The sequence below is a fragment of the Anser cygnoides genome, chromosome 2 (assembly GCF_040182565.1).
Source record: "Anser cygnoides isolate HZ-2024a breed goose chromosome 2, Taihu_goose_T2T_genome, whole genome shotgun sequence".
NCBI lineage: Eukaryota > Metazoa > Chordata > Aves > Anseriformes > Anatidae > Anser > Anser cygnoides.
This window is the reverse complement of record NC_089874.1, coordinates 9,375,978-9,398,140: the sequence shown is the minus strand read 5'-3', so window position 1 is coordinate 9,398,140 and position 22,163 is coordinate 9,375,978. Positions and strand designations below refer to the sequence as shown.

General features: G+C 38.7%; 1 long non-coding RNA gene across 5 annotated transcripts in view; it reads left to right on the top strand.

The window, feature by feature from the left end:
• Positions 1-800: 800 nt before the first annotated feature.
• LOC106038898 (uncharacterized) overlaps positions 801-22,163 on the top strand; it is a 40,828-nt gene continuing 19,465 nt past the window's right edge. For 3 of the 5 annotated variants that reach the window (XR_007162751.2, XR_010829057.1, XR_007162752.2), the window contains exons 1-4: positions 801-876; positions 8,770-8,970; positions 15,964-16,049; positions 19,956-20,111. This is a non-coding gene — a long non-coding RNA (uncharacterized lncRNA). Of the gene's footprint in view, positions 877-8,769; positions 8,971-15,963; positions 16,050-17,123; positions 17,326-19,955; positions 20,112-20,928; positions 21,497-22,163 lie in introns of those variants that run through there. The other 2 variants (XR_010829058.1, XR_007162750.2) reach the window with 2 other exon arrangements.

Genomic DNA, 22,163 nt, shown 5'->3' with positions numbered 1-22,163 from the left:
TGCATTTTTGCCTTGGGAGGAGAAGGAAAACTGATGTAAAAATTCTCCCAAGACAAGCTGATTTTGACAGCATTTATGGGAATACACCAATGGCACTTATCAAATGTTGTGGCATCATTTTTATTCTGATGGACACTTAAATACAATGTTGTAAACATTCCATACAATTTTCCTTTGCTGAATCACGACATTGTATTTTCTTCCTGGGTGTATCTTCTCCCAGGTGCTATTGAATTTTGAAAGCATGTTGTTTTCACAAGAATGATACAGACCCCCTAAGCAATTAATAACAAAATGTGGGGTCCTGTCTGTCACATCCCTTAGTGAAAGGGGCCTAGACACAGCTTTGGCAATACACATGTGCCAGTTGTTTGAAGCATACTCAGTCTGGATTAAACTCTTTTTAAAATATTCATTATTTTGAAATCAGCTGTGTCATCTTGTAGACTAGAAAGACACATAGGCTGCATCCATGGGGGAAAACTGAACATGACCAGAGGCTGGCTTGTGATCACCACACCATTAATGGAAGCTTAGTCATGTCAGGGTAGGTCAGGAAGCTACCCTAGCAGAAACTTCAGGTTCCACAGGGTGCCAAGACACAATCCAGGCAACAGGACTAGGTAAGGACCGTTCCCAAGAGGCAGGATGGAAAAAGGAGGATTTAGCCATACAGTTATAAGCCGTGCCTTGCCACTTGCCATCTGGGCAAAGAACGGGCCCTGGCCCGTTTTATGTACTAGGATGGATGTAGCCATAGAGACTGGAATGTTTGTACTGCCTTTAATTAAATGGAAACTGTGCTTCATGGCAGTTCTCACAACAGTCTAAATCTGTGGGATCAGGGTGATGTCTGATCACTGGACTCAGAGACTGGTATGTAGACTGAAAATATACGTTGAAGCATCTGTGTCGGGAAGGCAGGTAATTACACTGGATGCAGTACAAGTGGGCTGACAGACAACTCTGTATTAAATAAAGCAAACTGTCTAGTTTCTGAGTGTAATGCAAACTTCAGCTTGCAATAGTTTTAGAAAACAAATCTGGAAGGTCTGGGGGGACTTCTTTAGAATTATTGTACTGGGAAAATACTTCAACATTTTAACATAATTATTTTAATTTTGGCCTCATTGAGGTAACAGCTGGAAGATTTTAGAGCTGTGGGTACATTTAGATTATCTACCAATTTGCAGCAATGAATACAGTTAAATATACAGATAAAAAGAAAGTTATATAGTTTAGCAAATACAGCCAAAAGAAGGAAACCTTAGTAAGTAAATATTATGAAATCTGAACAAATCTCAGCTGGCCAAAAGAATGAAAGTATGGCTGTACATGATGGCATATTGAGGAACAATTATTTGAACCCAAATTTCAGTCTGTTTGCATACATAAAATTTTACATAAAATAACTACTGCAGAATTCTTCCATCACTATTTATTGCTAAGCAGTATGATGTCTGTCCTTTGTTAGAGTTGTGTGCCATAGAAATCAGTATGCCAAGCATTGTCTTCATCACAGGCTATCAGGATAAATATTAACTGAATTACTCAGATTTCTTTGCTGGATTGTGGCCTCATTGCCTGTTAAATGAAAACTCTAGGTAGCAATTTTTATCAAACTTTTATGGGCCTAAGAAATGCCCGAGAAAGCTGTTGGGGTCCATCCCCTGTTACCACCTTAGTAAGGGATAAACATTAGATACTGAGATCATCTTGCAAGGAAACACGGAGCCTTGTCTCTCACTGATTTTACCTGACTTTAGTGGCTAAGCCATTCAAACCTTTGCTCTTGTTTACCTGATCAAGAAAAGATTCATAATGTCCCCCTTCTAGGAATGGGTTAAACTTAATTAGCTAATAATATAAAGCACTCCAGAGATGAAAAGGACTCTACTATGCAAGTGCCGACTATTAGTCATTATTAGGCTCTTTCTTTTTCTTTTTCATATATTAGTCCAACTAAAAGACAACTGGAAAACTTTTTTTTTTTTTTTTTTTTTTATGGACAAAGGTTTCTTAATTTTAACCAGCCAACCTGAAGTACTTTTAACAGGTAGGACTGGTACGTTTTTAATGTCCTGCAGTACATTTGTGGCAAAAGGGGCAGAAAGTTAGTTCTGTCTCTGCTTCTTTAAATTAATAGGGCATAATTTGCAGTGAGGAACAAAGTTTCCTAAGGAATCATTGTGTTGGCAATGCTGGTCAAATAAAGTGTCCTGCAGGAGCTAGGTAATAAATAAAAACCCTGCCTTCACATGGCTTTGTCATTGTCTGGAAAGCAGAGAGAGCCTAAAATAATTAAAGGTGCTTATTCTAGTGTAGTAGTATGAAGTATGCTTGGATTTTCCCTTTGCAGGAGCTAAATCTGTGACCTTCTGTACCAGAGGAAAGAGTCCTTTGTGTTCTGAGCTCTAATAGCCTTACCATGATTTCATTTCTACCAGCAGTCATGAAACACTTGTTATATTTATTTTCATTACTTCCAGCCTTTCTCTTTCACAACAAGTTGTTAGTTTAATCTTTAAGGAAAAAGTAGATTTTTTAACAATTTTTAATTTTTTTTTAACCTTGATTGGCTGCATGCCTTTATATCTTTGGTTCATCTCCTATGTTTCAGAACGTTTCTTTTACCTTGTGGAATACTGTTAGAAGTCTCTGTACAAAGGCAAAAGCTGTGGTTGCTATAGCAATAACCAATCTGATGAAGCTGTGACCTAAATCATGACTGAGAAAAATAGTATCTTTTCTATATCACTGCAGTTACTGCTTCATTGGATTATGCTACCGTTATGCAGGATTTATTACCTAAAATGAACTCCTTGGCTCCAGGATCCAAGAAAAAGTAAAGTGATACTTCTATAACTATAGAGTTGGGCAGGAACACGAATATCTTAAATCTATTGAAATTTATAGGTGAAAAGGAGTTCTGCTTCTGGTAGCACATATGCAGCTAAACCTTGGTGCAGCACAATCTATTTCTTGAAAATCCAGGGAGCTTTGACTGCTGGAAGATACTTAAATCAACATAATGTACAGCTCATTTATTGAGCATTGCAGAGAAACAGCTTGCCAAACTTCCTGAACTCCTTACTTCTGCCATGACGTATCATCATGCAGTAGTAAAGGAGAGAAACATTCTCTGGGAGAGGTTGCTTTGTCACTTGCTGAAAATCCAGTGAGGAAACTGGTGCAGATATCCAAAGAATACTACCCAAAATACAAAACTTGTGGTCCTTAACTGTCTCTGACCATGAATGAACTCTCACCAGTAGATATGTATGAGGTCATTTCTGGGCCTTCTTGACTTTCACAAAGGACAAGGGAATGTAACACAGTAACATATATTATGATATGATGGGGTAGGATTTATCCCATTGCACTTGTAAACCTTCAGCTTTGAATCTATGCTTATCATCTAGGCTCCCTCTACAGTCAATGGAGAGAGAAACACAGAGAAAGAAACGGTTGATTTTCCTTGTGCTAAAATCTGGGATAGATGGGATTAAAATCTAGAACAGCATCTCTGTCTCTCTGTATACTACAGCGGGAGATTTGATAGCTTAGTCCAAACACTTAACTTAGATGGCTGCAGTTATATGAGATTAACTTTGCTCACATTAATGGTGTTATGCGGTACAGCTAGTGTGAATGACCATTGCTGATACAGCACCATGGTAGTACCAAAGTGGTCAGATCTTTAACTTCACCAGTGGTAGCTTGTCCTGAGCTCCACCAGAATTGAATCTAAGGATAAGAAATGACTGAATTACAGGAAGGTGGGAGTAGAGGCAATATTGAAGTTACTTGTATTGGAGAGGATGGGAAGTGGGAAGTTGGCAGAGTTAACTACATCAGCTTCATTGGAACAGCAGACGCAGGTTGGCAATTGAGAGTACATTTAGCCTGATAAGTAGCTAGCTAAGAGGTACTTGTGCTGTTATTACCCTCCCTGCTAGTCCCTCACCCATCCTTCTGATACAAACCCAAGTGGATAAATCCTATGGATCAAGAGACAATTAAATGTGTTTGATGATGCTCAATGGGAAATCAAAGTTGATGTCAATGCTGTCAGAGATTTGGACTTGAGATGCACAAGCATCAAAGAAGCCTGGCTGCTGAACTATTTGGAGAGATCTAAAATTACGCATTTCTTATGGCCACCTGGTCTCTTCAACATCTGCTGTGTGCTTGGCTCAGAGACTGCCTGCTTTCTGAAATCACACCACACATGACATAATGTGTCAGAAGTAGTGTGACACAGCAGTGACATTTAAAGGGGCATGAGCTGGGCCATCAGATCTTCTAGAAGGCATGCTCAAGAGCTTTCCCAGTTTCACTTGGTCCCGATATGCAAATGAGATTGTTTGTTACCTTTTTCATTGCCTTGCAGCAGATGACCATGGAAAATCCTTCATTTCATTAGTGGCCGGGTAAAAAACAGAAGTCACTTGTAGTGCAAGGACTTAGGAATCCCTTTAATTTTGCAAAAACTCTTTCATCTTCTCAGCAGTCGTGTCTGATTGATGGTTGTGCATTTACAAACTGGAAATTATGTGGCTACTGGCCAATGTGCAATATGATAAAATATTGCAGTGAGGATACTTAATATTTCACTGCTAAAGAAGCTGAGAACTGACTTTTCCTGGGTATAGCACCCATGTGCAGACCTAACTGAGAATGGTGTTATAAACAGATTGGAGCAGAGCACTACTAAATCTGGACTGCAAGATCAGTCCAAAATATCCAAAACTCCATATCCAAATAGTCTGAAAGTCCAAAATATTCAGCTACTCTGAGGTGCGGCACTGGGGTCTTCTGGTTCTGCTTGGCCACTTCTTGAAGACTCCTTTTCATGCAGATGCTCCCCCAAATCCTTTGCATATCTTTTACTATTTTGCTTACTGTGTCCTCCCACTCTTCCTTTTCTACCTTGCAACAGGCCACAGTACTTCTGTGTTTCCTGCAACCTTCTCATTGACCTGTAGAAAAAAAATTGGATGAGAATTGTGCATATCAGTTCCACAGGGAAAAGGCTGGAGACGCTGAGGACATCACCAGTATCTTACATCTCTGGAATGAGAGGGGATTTGTTAAGAGAATTTTCCTGTTGATCCCTTGCAGTATGTTTTTGTTAAAGCTGAATCTGTTTGACAAATTACTCTGTCCCTGAGGCTAGGGGGTTTTTTGGTTGTAAAACCCATCCAATAACCTTTCAAAACCAGCTTCAGTCTCCATCTGGGACCCCCAATTCAACTCAAATCAGCTAAAACATAGCCATTTCAAAACACTTCCCTTTGCTTCCTTCTCACATTGCTTCTTTCTGCTCCCTTGTGAAGAAATTGTTTTAAAAGCATTTTCACTGCTTTACCCCTAAGTCCACTCTGATGGGATTCTCATGGCATTTGGAGAGATCCTGAGGTTACAGTTCCTCACAGCTTTTCTAACCTGTGTTTCTAGTGCATACATATTCTCCCTTCCTAGCAGTGCAGAGATTCACCTAGTCTTGTGTTCACTGTCTCCTTTGGGGATCCTTAATAGTCATGTTCATATGTACGAATATAGAACAAGACGTCTCCCTCCTAGAAATGGGATTCTCCATTTTTTTCCCCTGTCTGTTAGAAACAGAATTTCCTTCATTGCTGAACGTCTTTCTTTATATTGTGGCTGCAATACACCATTTCAGAAGTGTCATCACCTTTATATTTTTACATTCTGATGTAGTCTGTAATCAACACTAGCTTCAGCGACTCTCATTACTAGCTCTTGAAGTGATTCTTCAGACTCAGCAAGAACAACATCATCATCAGATTACAGCATCTGCTTCCTCCAATTTCAGTCTTACCGCTGTAGCCAACAACAACGACACACATTTGCATTTCAGTGCGCAGGCAGAGCTGATACTGTGCCATGGTGCAGCTCTGTTGGACTTTCTTCCTGCCCATCAACCACCATGCAGTGTTCTTTGTGAGTCTGTCTTTTCACTTGCATCTGGTCACGTACAGCACGATAAATTATATAAATGTATCAATAAGCCCCCACAGATATTAAGAAAGCTGTGTTAACATCCAACTGTTCCTTTCTGTTCTTTAGCACATACCTTTCTGAACAAGGTGTTTTGTTTTTTTTTGTGATTTTTTTCCCCCAGCATTATTCTAAAAGTTGATTTACAGCATTGCCATGAGTAAACTAGCCTGTGTTTTGTTCTTTCTGTGATCAGTTTTGCTTTCATATTTTTCAGTCCCTTTCTCTAAACACTAAGCCTGTTTTTTTCTTTGCATGTTTGAATAGCAAGTGGAATTATTTGGCAATGTGCACATCCTCTCAGACTCCCCTTCTCTGAGAGCAGAATGAGTTTAGTGTCTCTCAGTAAGTCCCATAGCCACTGCCCTGTTTTTCCACAGAAGTTTGCAGATCTTACGGGAAATCTTGATACCAATCTCACATTAGAGTGTTCTCTTCAGGTACATAAAGCAGGCAGGAATGAGAATATCTGAAGCACGTAATGATGACTATTTGAGTTAATGATCCCACTGTCTTCCTGAAAGAGTAATTCGGATAAAAGCTCAGATAAGAGCTTCTGATGCTGAAATCATGTACCTGAAGAGACTTAATCTAGCCTTGTTTGTTTGTTTAATAACAGCATACGTGCTGACTTAGTTACCTTTATCTCTGCAGTACTAAACAGTATGTGTATGGGGAACCTAGGAGAATAACAGGTTAGCTAGTACATTCACTGAGCTGAAAAAAAAAACCAAAAAACCAAAAAACATTTAGAGACTTGATTTGACAGCTTCAGTGCTTACCCAAATTTAGCTATATGCTCTGTGAGACTTGTGTGAGGGGGATGAAGAACAGCGAAGCAGCTTCAGTAAGCTAAAGAGGTCAGGAAGATGACCTGGAATGGGTTATGTGTGGTTCCTAATTTTGAGGTTATTATCACAACCAAACATACTGGATATATTATTCTTTGCAAATAGAGTTTTAGACCTGTTCCAGTGATGCCGAGGTTGAGGCCTCTCCTTATAAAAATTAAATGACTAGATCCTTAGACCTCCAAGGTGATGAGCCAGGTAGAAGCATCTTGTCTTCTTGTAGCAATTCAGGCTGATGACTTTTGCAAAAAGTTCATTTTCAAATTTCTTTTAAACCACTTCATTTTCCATTGAGACACAGTGAAAAATTCAAACCTCACTGAATGTTTCCATTCATTTGCCTGGATTTTGCCATTTTCATTTTTGTTTTTAGGGTCTGCAACATTTACAGTTCTCTTTACAGTGAAATTCTGTCATGTCAGAATGACATGTTGAGCTTTTGTAGGGCCAAAACTGTAATTAAAATAATTTTATTAGGATTGGGCACCAAATATTTTTGCTCTTTGATTGCCCAGCCAAATTTTGAGCAAAGCTAGGCCCTATTTTAAACATAAGGAGTCAAAGAGTTTTGCAGCTTAACTCCCAGAAAAAAAAAAATCAGAAAAACAGAAAAACTCAGAAGAGAGGTACCTAGCTTTAGTGTTTTACCTTTCATATCAAGCTTGTACCCAACATTATTAAAGGCTGTCAGTGATTCCAAGAGCATGTTGCAACCTCAGTTCGTTCCCAGCAGTAAACTATGCTAGAGGCACATCAGGGCAAGTGTTAATAAAGTATTAATAAATCCTGGCTACGTGGGAGTAATATTGCAGGGTAGGCATTGATAGAGAGATCTAAGACATTTACAAGCACAGGCTAAGATCCCTGTGCTCACCTGTCATCTCTGGATGACAGTTGAGAGGTACCAAGCTTTAACACAGTGGGTTTTAATATTTTTTAACATACTTCTAAACATAATCACCAATTCTTTACATATTCTTTCAAATCCTCTTCTAAAGTAAACAGCATAATATTTCTGTTGACAACCAACTTGTTTTACAGCATATATAAGAAGGATGTTTGCCCATCAGGAAAGTGATCAGACTAAGTAAATATATAAAAAAAGAAATCAGAAAACAGTCACCAGAAAAAAATGGGAAGGAGAAATATAAATAAAAAGAGAAGTAGATGGAAAAATTAGAGAGAAAAGGTCAGTTGAAAAGACATGCAGATGGAATGGGATTCTAGTGCTCATTCAAGGGATCCCAGCAGGTTCAAAACTTCTGTGGGGTAAAGGAGAAGCTCAGAGATGCTCGGTGATCTCAGTTCCAGCTACCTTCAGCAAATCTGACTGCTGGTGTTGACCCTGCAGCAAGGGAAAAACAACATAATGTAAAGAATATGGAAGAAAACAATGTGGGTAAGAAAAAGGGGAAGAAAACTGAAAAATGAAAACTGAAGGAAATAGTGAACAGAGAATGGAGAGACCAGACAAAGAGGAGAGAAAAGCAAGTGTGCGAAGGGAGAAAATCTTATATACAGCAGCATATAGTACAAACTTTTGCTACAAGGTGAGGACACATGAGGATTTTGGCCTCTAGTGTATGTTCTCCTAATGCTCTGTTACTCTAAGACCCATGCCTGAATGCAATATCCAAAAAACCTCAGGCTTCCACTGGCTGTAACTGCCATCAAAAGAAATACTAAAGAGATTTTTACAGGATTTCTGGCCTGATTCAGTTAGTGCCAGGAGGTTTGACTGAGATTTAGATAAGCAACCTGAAAGAAAACTTAACTATAAATATCTATTGTTTACCCATCCATGTAACAATATCTGGCTTATTAGAAAATGACCTTGGGGCTTTTTGCAAGCCATTGCTCTTTTCTAGTCTTATGGACTATATTACCTTCACAGTGCCAGGATTGCTGTTACTCTGAAATTTTTCTGTTGCGAAATTTCCTCCAAACAATTCAGCTACATTGAGAATAGAAGAACATAACATGAGCAAACTCATCTGAAAAAAAGTCTGTCTCCAGCAGCCTACCAAAGAGTTACAACAGAGGAGTGTGGGGTCCACATGTGGAGGTGAATGACGGCGTAAAGTACCAAAGAAAGGTGGGTTATTTGTGATGGGTTAATAGCAGCAAATCTCTGCTAATCTCTTGGTCATACTTAGAGCCTTAGAATTTCTCTCCAAAACATACTGCACTTGCTTTTCTGTGCTCTGCCTCTAAATTCATCCCATTGTAATGAGTATACTGGCATGTTATACTGGCACAGGTTTGGAGAGATAATGCAGAAAAACAACCAATTGCAAGTGAAGAATGGGGAGTCATGAAGGAAAAGAACACCCATGGTCTTAACACCAAAAGTAAAGTATATATCTAATGAATTAGAAATTCTTACTTTACAGCCCAAAAAGAAACTTATAGCAGTAAAGTCCTTTTCGGCTTGTATCTGTATTTCATTTTATCAGGTGGAGATAAATTCAATTCTATATACAGCTTGAATTGAATGTAGTGATTTGGAGTTGATCAGAAAGTGTAAAAACTTTAATCTTGGATACTACTGTGCTAGCCAAAGAGGTAGTTAAGGGGAGGGTATAAGGAAGGGTGTAAAAGCAATTAAACATGAGGTTGTTAGTAGGCAGAGAATAAGAGAATTCTTTGCATGACAGGGACAAGAAGAGGAGGTCATTAAGGCACATGCTATTTATTTTAATGTTATTCATGATCTGAATTGTACTAAAATTATAAATAGGCTAAGTGTGAGTGACCCAGAACAGTTTGGCTTCTGTCCTATCTGGATTTAACCTCAGTTCACGTTGTCCTCCTTCCTACTCATTTTCGGCCTCCACCAGCAGCACTGCCAACATCTGAGGTTTCTCTCTTGAGGCTTGCATCTAACCTTTCACGTCAACATTTAGAATTCAACTCCTGGAGTCATGTCTTTTTCATGTTTTTTTTTTTGTTTTGTTTTGTTTTTCCCAAGGCACCTTGTTTTGCCAAAATATCCTTAGAGCTGTATTCCATGTCAATAGTCATATCCAAAATTGTACTGATATAATGGACTCCGTTACTCCATTAGTATTTGGGCTACTGTTTGGAGATGAGTTAAGTTATAACTCTGCCCAACTTTGCTACATCAGCAAGATGTCAGTGCAAGTGGCCTATGGGAGGAAGGGGTTATGCTGATCTTACAACCTTTCTTTTAAATTCACATGTTCTGTTATGCCAAAAAATAATCCCATGTAGGCAAGACCTACATTTTTAATCCTTAGGGCTGTGGAGAAAACATGACTCAAGTGTATTGAAAAGGCTTAGACACCAGAAGGCAAATAAAAATAACCCCAGTTGCAGATATTTATTTATTTTTTCAATTTCATTATTTTTTTTTGCCAGTCTCAAGGTTTTGAGGGCCTGAACTCTGGAATTGTGAACCCTCGGGATGGCAGAAGTATTGTCTATAATTAGATGGTGTGATCTTTGGGACAGGGACTCTGCCTATTTATGTGTTCAGACAAAACTCAGTACAAGGGGCTGCTACCCAAACATAGGCTCTTTAATCCTACCAGAGTGCAAATAAAGATTTAATATTAATAAAACACACCCACCCATATCTACATGCACATTTACTGTGCATCTGCAATTTCCACCCATCTCCCCTGCTCAGACTAAGGCTATATGCTCCCACAGTTTGTCTTTATTTTGACAGAAGTCCCTACCCTGACATTTTTTATGTCTCTGTGTCACCTTTAACTCTCTGGGATACATACAGACTCTATGTACCTTTCTGTGAGCAAGAGTAAGGTAATGATGCTTCAACAGGTGTATTTATGTGTGTGACCTGCTGTAGGCTTATTTACAAAATTCCAAGGGAAGATGAGTCATGCTAGCTCTTCTGCAAGGAAAAGGGCAAAAAAAGCTAACTCTTTCTGCCTGCCTAAATTTAGCTTTTATTATTTGCTATAGGATATGCCATAACCCTTGTGCTGATACCCCACACACCACTGAAATCATAATTAACTAATTAAAGGGTGGCTTTAGAGCTGTGTATGTTTCACTTCATGTTCTATGCTTCTCTAGTAATGAATTATTGTATTGCTTAAATGTAAGGAGCTGTCTTCTTTTGCCCAGAAATCTACAAATACATCTTATGATACAGATGCAGTGTGTAGTGGGGCTGTTATGGTGCAGCACAGTCTTTTATGGCAGAGAGTGTGAAGTGATATTTCCTACTGCAATTTCCACCTCTCATCTCACTGTTCCTGTAAGAAATGCATGTGGACATTCCTAGGAACCATGTATTTTGTTTCAGGACTACATATGTGGAGAACATAGAAGATACATTACAAAAACACACTTAAGAACCTGAAAAGAAAACTTACAGGTTGCTGAGCTGAGATAACTTTCATCACCAAAAGCTCTGCACTAGTATGTCAGAGGGAGTCTCCTGGGAGTATCAAAGCCATACTCAAAAATTGCTCCCTCTCTAAAACAGAGATGTTTCATGGCATTTGTCAACTGGAGAAATTGCATTTTGGAAGCTATTTCAGCATGTCTCTAATAAACAGGTTCAGCAAAGTTTTATCCCTTTTCATGACTTTGTAAAAACAAAAATTAAAGGTAAAATGTTCAGTATAGTATCTCCATCAATATATAACCTGGTTGCAATTCAATTTAATGACAATCTTCCAACCTCTTATTTTTGAGAGGCACCCTTTGCAAATGTTTAAGGATGCAAAACTATCAATGCAAGTGTTTGATTTGGTTTCACAATATTACAGGACTGATCCCAGTAACTCAGATGTGTTTACGAGACTTCAAAACCACATGTTTTGTGCCAGACTGAGTGGGCATAGTTACTATAAAGAAATTAAAACCTGAAATAATGCTTTGATGAACTCAGCACCTTTGTCTCTTTCAGAACTCCCTTTTTCTTCATCAACACTAATAACCAGTGTAGCATTTTGTTTTAAATGCCTCACTTTTAAAATAGCTCTTCAACAAGATTTACAGAAAAGGACCCACACATGGTCCATTAGAGTGCAAATTCAGGCAAGACCATATATAGATGTTTTTCACAGCACTACATTATCACTAGTAATATATTTTTTTCCTTAGCAGAGCTAAGGAAAATCTGATGTGTTGTGCTTTATAATTGCTGTCTTTATCGTGGATGGGGGAGGGCAAGTGTTGTGTTTTGGTGTGAATGATTTCTTCAGCAATAATAAAAGGTGGTATTAAAATGTCACACAGTCATTTAAATGGTTGTTTTCTATGAAATGGATCATTTTTTGATTTTACAGTCTTTAGCTATTATCAACAACTAGGCTTGTTTTGATGATGAATGAGTTAAAATGACATTTTGACAATAACTCTCCATTATCAACCAGCATTTGTCCTCTGTTCTCTTTGTGTAATTATCACAATCTTTGTATTTTCTTAATCTATTCTGGGGGCTGTGCAAAGATGACAGCAGAAGGTCAAGCTCCTCTAAGACTAAGAAATTGTTTTGGGTTTCTTGTTCAGTAGCAGAGGCTTGTGTAGCTCAGCTAGAGCAGTCAGTGTTTCCTGGAGAGTTATTTAACTCCCACATCTCAGGTGCCTGATCCTGAGCACCAGGGGCCAGATCCTGTGCTAGTGTGTGCACAGGTCCAGCAGCGAAGGAGACCACATATTGCCCTCAGTATGAGCCATGTACAGGGCAGCCTGTGAGCTGCAGTGGTCAATAAATCTGGTGATACACCTGCTATTTTGGCACCTGGAGTGTGTGTGTGCCTGTGTAATATAGCCTCTATTATGGTAAATACTGATCTCTCTGCCAGAAAAGCACGATGTGCCAACCAGCTCAAAGGAAGCAGAGAAGGAAGAAAGTCTCTGACCCACAAACAAATGCTTAGGGATAGGCTGAAAGAAGGATCTGAAAGGTCCCAGAAAACCTGATGGGTTCAGAAAGGTCTAAACTCTTTGTGGACGTGTTTGCAGGAGCAGGAGAAGCAGTGACAACTTTCTGGTGCTTACCCTGACCCACTGCACACCTTGAGAGGTCACTCTGCAACTGCTGCACTGTCTCCATGTGGGGAAAAAATGGCATCTCTGCCTGGGGAGCTCCAGGCTCAGAGACTAGCAGCACCTCCAGGAGTGCTTTGATATCTCTGTTTATGAATAGATGATGATCATCATGTTCTTACTGCCAGCACATGCCCTGGGGCAATGGTCCAAGTGCTGGGGTTTTGTGTGCCAAAATGAGGAAAGTTAATTCAACATCCTTGATAACAACAATAGTGCTTAGTGCTTTTGATCTTCAAAGCACCTTACAAACATTAGCTAATTAATTAATCCTTACAATACTCCTCTGCTATTATCCCCATTTAGCAGATGGGGAAATTGAGTCAGAAGAGTTAAATGACTTGCCCAAGGCTATGAAGGAGTTGGCAGCAAGGCTATGATGGGGAATTCCTGGCTCCTCCTTGCACATCTCCAAAACAGCTGTGGCTGCTGCTGCAGACCTGAGACTGCCTTTACCATGGATGCTGGACTGATCAGCCAGGCTGAAGCACCTTCCCAGTCAGATGTGGACAGGTCAAAAAGTGCCACCTGTAGACTTGCATTATGGTGCCCACCTTGGAGGCTTTGTGAACTTGAACACTTTCTCATGTTGCCATATCTACACAGCTTCTGGAATTGATGTCTGGCCAGCCTGGCCCTGAGCTTACATCCGTCTGTACAAATATTCACTCTTGTGCATTGCTTTCAGAAACCCCTTGTTTTGGGGTCTCCCAAAGGCGTTGTCTTCATGGCAGTTAATGAAACACTAATCCTGCTTCATAGTCAGAAAGCAGGGGGACAGAGACAGAGGCAGGGAGAACTCCATAAAACCCTTTAAATATTTGTTTTAAAAAGTACCCACACAAGGAATGAACTGAGAGTTGACAAAACAAATCATTAGGGGTGCAGAGAGCATGCTGAGGAAATGACTAAAGCTCTTAATTTTTGCTTACCTGGGGAGTTTTCTATCTGATAGAGTACTGAGATGGTAATTTCCTTTACTGCTTAGGGACAGGGTTGCTCAAGATCTATTACAAAATCAGGATAATAACAATATCAAAGGAACCATCTTCCCATTTTGACTCAAGGTAACCTAGCAAATTGGTCAATATTACTAGATCGTAGGTAAGCATTAGTCGAATGAGGCTTATGAAACGTATATTTTAGTTTCCAATGCACATTTTCCAATAGATTACAGCATTATTTATTGCCACACATCTGCACAAAAATATACTGTAGAATAAAATAAAATGAAAGAGTAAATGAGGAAAATCTTTCACTTCTATGTGATTGTCAGAAGTATTTTTGAGCAAAGGTGTGCTAAGATACTATGTTAAAAAGGTACTAATGCTTCAAAATATGGAAAGGACACTTACGTTTAAAAAGGCAGTAAAAACAAAGTATTCTACCAAAGCTGAGAGAAATTAACACAGAATCTCAGAATGGCTGAAGTTGGAAGGCACCTTTGCAGCTCACCTAGTTCACTTAGGATGATGTGTTCCCAGAAGCACTTTATTGAGTTGGATGCTCTATTGCCCACCAGCCATGAGTTCAAAACTTGTCAGCCATGGGAAAAAAGAAAAGAAGCATTTTTCTCTGATGAAAGTAAATAAGTATATTTCCTGGAACAAAGTCTTCACTGCCACATATAGATTTAATACTGCATAGTTTGTGCAGTCCTTGATCTACAACCTGAACTGAATGCTGAGAGCATCTGCTGAGAACATCTCTCCTGAGGACAGGAGGGTGGTTTCCTGAAACATGCAGAATCCATGTCCCAGCACCTACCTTAGTAGAGCATAAGAGATTTTTTGAGCAGGTTGAGTCCTAACTGAGGTCTTTGACTTCTGACGTACAATCTGATGGGTACCATCCTCAGTTGGCACAGGATGGAAATGCACCTGTACTATCCTCACTTATGTGAAAGACACTACAAAACCAGGCCACATACTCAAGGTACCTCAACCATCTCCTCACTTGCAGGGTTGATAACTGATTATCAGCTATTTGTGAGAACATCCAGAGCTGTGAATAATCCCAGACGTTTCTGTAGGGGTATAAAGATGTCGTTCCCAGAACTCAAAAGGGAAGAGTGAGACTCCTCTTGGGGTACACAGCAAATGGACATGAGACAGCAAACACAACTTGCAACAGGGGAAATTATGACCAGATATTAGGAAAGAAATATTCACGGTGGGGGCAGTCCAGCACTGTAACAGGGCACAAGAAAGTTGTGGGCTCTCCATCTTTGGAGATAGTCACAACTCAGCTGGACAAGATCCTGAGCAACCATCAGGAATAGATGGTTGGTTTAATGGATGATTAAATGGAACTACTTTAGAGAGGAGGTCAGAAAAGGCAACTTACATAGATCCCTTCCAACCTCAACTATTCTGTGGCTCTATGAAATACAAGCTCGCATTAGTCAGGCCTCCACCCAACTCTGAGAAAGGAATGTAGCACAATCTGCAATGTTAATGCTGATCTGCTAATATTTCCCGGGCTGAAGGGAAGAGAAACCATACCATATCATTTCACAAAATGTGGTCAGGTCAAATCCAGAATGAATAAGTAAAAGTCAGGGCTATTCCTTGTATTATCACAATAATGGTTTGTCCAGTTTGGTAATTAGTCTACTTCCACCAAATAGTCACTTCTGGTATCACAGAAATAGAGGATTTATTTGACATTAAATAATTGCAACAAATCCAAATACAGTGAGAGGCGTATATTACAAGAGAAGTTAAGAGCTTTACAAGAAACATGAAGCATGCCCATTATGAAGAGCTTTCTGTATAGGATTTGTAATGGTATATTCATGTTAAAACGAGTTCAGTATGTTTTTAGTGGAAAAAATAGTTCATGTTACAGACAAAAATAAATCAACTGGGAATTTCCTTTGTTGAAATTAAAGTATCTCACAAAATTATTAATTGCTGTGTGTCTTCATGGTGCTAGTGAATTTTGCTATGGAGATGTAATGTGTTAGAGGGTTTGGTATTTCTTCTTCAGCATTCTGACAACAGAACAGTGGCTTCTTTGCTATTTATCTTTTTAGAAAGAAAAAGTAATGCTCATCCATTTAACCTCAGAGATGTCTGATGGCACTTTCTGCAATCAGCACTGACAGTTCAAGGATGAAAGGTATGGTGTATATTGTAGTTATTCAAGGGTTAAAGAAGGTCCCATAAATAAATTATGGATGCATTTTTAGAGCACTTTGCTAAGAACAAGAATGGCAGAAAATATCACAAGGCTGTCAAATCAGATTAAAGCTCATGTGCTCTGAGTAATCTGTGGGGAAAACTAACAAACTGTATGTTTGTCACGTATTAAAGAAATATTTTCTTAAAAAGCCGATTGGCTGAATGAACATAGAAATCCACCCTTGCTTTTTCCTCATCTCTCTCACTGTTTCTCTCCTGTGCTTAGCTTTAAGTATAACTTACAAAATAATTTCAGCTAGCAACACATCCCAGGTGAGAGAAGACTCTGTGAAGAGCAAAGTTGTGCAATCGAGTGTACGTATTAATGAATGTGTGGATAAAAATTCACAGTTTGTAGATAAATTTTCTCAGCATTTTTTTTTGAGACCTGGCCACTTGGATGCTTTGAAAACTTAACTTTACGTCTTCTATTGTTTCATAACATGTAGGCAGATGGTTTATTCTTGATCTTTACACATCAGAATTGAAAGAGCATACAGACATCCCTCTGAAAGAGAAAACTACTGAGACAGCAGTTTACAAACTATTAACCCATTGTCCCAAAGATCCAGAATTTGAATCAGATAATCTACAAAAAGATAAATGTGTGATTACAGAGCAGGATCACATAAAGTAATTGTTCCAAGAAGGATGTAAGGGTAGAAAGAATAAGCTCTGAATTTCTAGAACTGGCTTAACTGGCTCTTAACATGGATGTGACTTCTAGCTGCCAACAGGTTGTTGTTGGCCTAATAACTTAGCACACATCCTTTCATCCTCTCTGCCTTGTTTTTCATGGGAAGAAAGCTAGTAAATTGGCTAAAAGGATCAGTGGTGTGGCTTGGACATTTTGGGGGGGAGGGCAATAAGGTGTTTAGGTGTACTGCAGACTGCCCAAACCCAGTTGTGTACATGCAGACTACATGCACAGAAATTCGTATCTGTCTTCAGCCACCTAACAGATCAATTAACCTTCTTTTTTTTTCTTTCTTTCTTTTTTTCTTTTCTGCAGTTTTAGGGGATAAGAGACCTGCACTGTGCTATAAATCTATTTTTTCAGTCTCAAGTGCTATTGGACTCAGCTGGACTCATGGGCGACTTAAAGCAAACAAAAGCCTTCAATTTGATAGATGAACAAAGCTCAGAAGAGAAAGGACAGAAGGAATAACTGAAACCTCATTGAATGACACTTTAAGATATAGCTCCTTGGATAGGTAGGATATAGATTCTAGGATAGGTAATGTGTTAAATACTCAAGGCCTAACTGAAAGAGGTAATTAAATGCCTTGTAATTAGAGTAAGATGCCTTAGATGCTCTTAGATCAAGAGTAAGAAAAGGATGTTCAAGTCAGCCTTAAATTATCTCTCTATTGGTCTATGTTGGATACATATGTGAGACTTGGACCAGATCCCAAAGCTTTTTCATGACTTTATCTTCCTAGGCATGTCTGAATAGGCACATCCATCCAGCTGACTGACAGAAGTCCAAGTTCCAAAGCCCAGGAAATTTTGTAGGTCATCTGGTGTGATATGGTATTTGCCTCTGGAGGAGGAGATTTATGGCCCAGTGCTCTCTCACAGAACTGTTCTTTTATTGAAGTTTCTTTTTGTTGTTTTTTTGTATATATATTTTTTTTAATATAAACTTATCATTCAATAGTGTCTTTCATTGTTTACTGCAGGATGGTCCAGCTCTAAAAAAGCTGTGTCTCCTAGTTTGAGTGTAGCTTGTATATCATAAGAAGAGTATTTTCTATATATTAAATCATTCTATACATGCTGTACATTTGTTGTATAAATGCTCTGTGTGCTCTATGTATTTTATACATTCTGCTGTGACTTAGTAAAAAAAAAATCAATTCACTTCATTAAAAAATGTCCACTGCTTTGCTGGGATAAGGTATGGCCAAAGCGCAGGGAACATCCTGAAGACTTGATTCAGTAGTCTGCTTTTCAGCTCGAAGTAGCAAAGAGCATCTGTTCTTTTCCTATGTATTGATGCATTCAGTTCAAAGTTTGCATGTTTTCGCATGCTAAAAATCAAGGCAGGCAAAAATTATCCAGGTAAACAATTATTTTATAAGACAATAACTCTAAAAACTTCTACCACACTTGTAATCAGCTACTTAAAATGCCAAAAACAAGAGTACTAAAGCAGACAGGGAAAAGAATGTAATGATTTTAAATAAATAAAAACAGTCATTAGTAAATGACAACATGAAAATACTCAGCACTGCAAAAGACAAACATTAATTAAAAACCAACTTTTTTAACAGAAGGAAAGAAACACTGTTAGTAAAAGATTTAATCATTGTGGTTGACAGTTTTCAGGTTATTTAAGATGAATACAAATCACAGAAATGGATTTTTGAAGTAATCTCAAGGACAAGCTGTTTAGAAATCAGTAACCATTGTCAATGTCATAGTAATTGCTTGACTGCAGTAAAAAAGGAAAAATACATTGACATATTCAGCCATATATTAATTTTAATTAGAGTAGATGGGATAAATTTATTATGACCAGCATTTTAAATGTTTTGTTGGAGGGAATACTGTGAGGGCAAAGTCACAAAGAAGATGTCATTTAACCAAAAAAGTATATGTTTTCAGAAAAAGAAAATTGCCCCACAGAACAACTCAAGGGTTGGTGTTGATGAAAAGCACTGAGTAACAGGGAGACCCAGGCTGGAGCCACACCCCTCATGTCGAACCTGGAAGTCTGGAAAAGACTTGTGTCTTCCCTGCGAGATCAGCACAGAGGTGCTTCGTTGGCTCTCCTGCATCTTATTTTGGTTCATGTCCTTCAAGGAGGGCTGGTTATGGCTAAGAGGAACGTCTGCATGTTCTGGGAGGAAGGGAGCGGCAGGAGCTGCCGGTGCTCCCAGTTTGGTTGCATAACTCTGCTGGTATCTGTACCACCCTAACTAGGCCAGTGAAACTCCTAGGGTATATCCGCACACTGTATTATGCAATTTCATGCAGTGATACCCAAACTCAGACTAAAAGAGTCTCTCTGTTCAAGGCAACGAAGCCATGTTAGCACATAATTCTGCCTTATCTGTTTTGCTCTTGTGTGGACTAATTGAAAACCAGTTGGGTATTTCTATATGGTACTACACTAAGCAATGCTGTAAGCAACCTGGCATTGTGCTGGCGTATTTTACTACCTAGAACTGTTTCTAGAAATCACAATGATAACCAGTATAAAAAATTCTAATATTCACTTTTTGTAGTGGCAATTGTTAATAGCAGAAATATCAAAAGATCAACCCTCCAGGGAGAGATGTGTCAGTTTGCTTCATGAAATAAAGTGCTGAATTTCTTCTCCCAATACCAGAAACATAAAATCATAGAATATTCTGAGTTGGAAGGAACCCACAAGGATTATGACCCCATAAGGATCCCTGAAGGCTTGGAGTTGTTCAGATCTTGAATTTTGGCAGAGTAAACTAAGGAGATGCAGGTTTCTACTGAAATCTCACTCTTCATTTCTGTTTCAGGTTTTTTGTTTGTTTGTTTGTTTTTAGTAAGTGTAGATACTCAAAATTTTTCTAGTTGAAAATATTCTTCATGTCAAACGTCATTTCATCTCCAAAAGCATTCTCAAGGAAAAATGTATTAACAAAAACCCTTTCACTACAGAAAAAGAAATATTTTCCTTCGAAAAATAGAGGAAAAATATTCAAAAAATTACCACAAGAAATTGTGTTTATTTTCAACAAGTAAAAGTTAGGATCTTTGCTATAAAAAAATACATACTAAGGGTTATGTAGAAGTATAGAACTTCTCCGAGTAAGGAAAGATGTAGCAGTTAAGTTAATAGTTTATAATTTAATTTCTGCAGGTAATGCCAGAGAGTGAGCAGGTCTGGGGAACTGAAGAAGGATAGACAGACCTGGGATTACGCAGACAAGCAACCGGCATACAGAACCCAGGCCATGATGTGGTTTGCCTGTCAGCTTTGCATGTTTAGATACAATAATTTCTCAACCACCTAAAGGTAGGTTAAATATTACCTGTGTCTTAAAGACTAATGCTGTTTAGATGGATCAGAAAAAAAAACTAGCTCATATCAACCAGGGTTTAAAGCAATCCAGATGACCACAGCCAGCACTGGGGAGGACAACAAGAAAAACCCTGACAGTCCATGCCAGCTCTCACTGGGGAAGAGAGAAATTCCCTCCCGATGCCTAACATGGCAATCAGTTTAACACCAGCATGAGAGCAAGATGCACTGTTGTGGGCACTGAGATGCAATTCTGTCTACTTTCTTTTTTCCCTGTGAGAAAGACAATATATCAGATAGCTTATTCCTACATCAGGAAGTTTTATTTCTAATTCAGACATGATCACAGCGTTTCATAGAAGTTCCTCTATGAACATGAGCAAATTCCCTCTTTGAACAATGTAGGAGATTAAAGGAGATGACTGGTGGCATAGTACTGCAAGGCAAGCATAGACCATAACCAATGTGTGTTAGCAGATGGTAAATACTTGGTGTTGATAGAGTTGAGAGGTTGCTCTCATACTAATGAATCAAGTGTACCTGATGCAAACTCCCAGCCCTGAGCTCAGCTGCCATGGAAGAGCCCATATTTACACTGTTAAATTCCCTTAACCTTCAAAGCAGGGTGAATGCATGCAAACGTCTTATTGGAAGCAGTTTCTGGTCTGCAAGTCATATACAGGAACAGTTTGAGAAAATGTTCATTATCTCAGGATGAAAAAACACCTGTGAATTGAGTGGAAGTTGGACAAGATGACCTCAGGGTCCCTTTCAACATTAATTAATTGATTATTGTTTGACTATTTCACAGTATGGATTGTCAAATTTCAGTGACTGAACTGTTCCTTGGCACTGTTTGATGTGGTAATGTGGAAGCATACATAGGGATCCTCCTGGGCAAAGTCAGAGGCTGGTGACTCTCAAAGCTCTGCTGCCTTGGAGAGCACAAGGTGGGTCCCAACCTGGAGTCACAGCACCATGCAGACAGGCATGGCAATTAACTTTTGTTCATTTTCTGTTTCAATGGTCTGGAAAAATAAAAGGCCAGAAAGGTGGGAGAATTCCTGACAGTGCAAAATCCATGAACAACAAAACGCAAAATGACTTGGAGAGACTAAAAGATCAAGGTCACCCAGGTGTAGTCACTGAGATTTGAGAGACAAAGAGAGCTTGGTATATGGAATTATTGACATGAAGGCAAGGGGGTGTGGAGAAGGAAGACTCAGTTAAGCTCTTTATGTACTGTAAATGTAAACTGGTGGACACAGATTGTAAGTACAGATCCAAGTATTTTTTGTGCCTCTTGGGAACTCAAAAAGAAATTGACCCAAATGAAGTGAGATGCTAGCATACACACTCACAGTCAAGAAGCAGGCGGCAGTAAAGTCAGTATGGGAATTTAAAGGCTTGGGAGATGTGGAATCTCTATATAAGCAATTAATTGGTATGCTCCTGGAGAACAAATGAAAAGTGTTATTAGATCAGATTCTTGATCCAAATAGCAGATTACTTTTTAATTAAATGAAACTTTTACTTCTACGATTAGTTTTACCTGAGACAATTTTTGAGTTGTTCTCCAGTACAGAAGATACTCTTTTCTCAAATTTTCAATGCAAAATTTAAAAGAAATCATGCAAAAATAATACACTTTTAAGTGTATTATTATGTATACATTACACTTTCTAAGCATTTAAAAAATTAAAATATTTTTTACTAAACTCAAACTAATATATGTTCTGTCTAACATTTGAATCAGCTATTTTGAAAGCACAAATTGCCTAAAGCCTGCCCCACACCTCCCTTCTCTCTCTGCCAATGCTCCCTTCTTTCTCTGCCAATGTGAGTGAAAGCCTTAACCTAGTACCTAGGTTACTGAAAGGTGTTATAGACACTTGCTTTCCTTCTGCTAAGTACTGGGGCATATTTAAAGAAAGTCATAATGAAGCAAACATGCTCTAGATTCAACTGATTTCCAGTGGTTGAAGAGAAAAATTTTGTCAGAATATTCTAATAGTAAAATTTTAATATCTGAAGTATTTTTTTTCT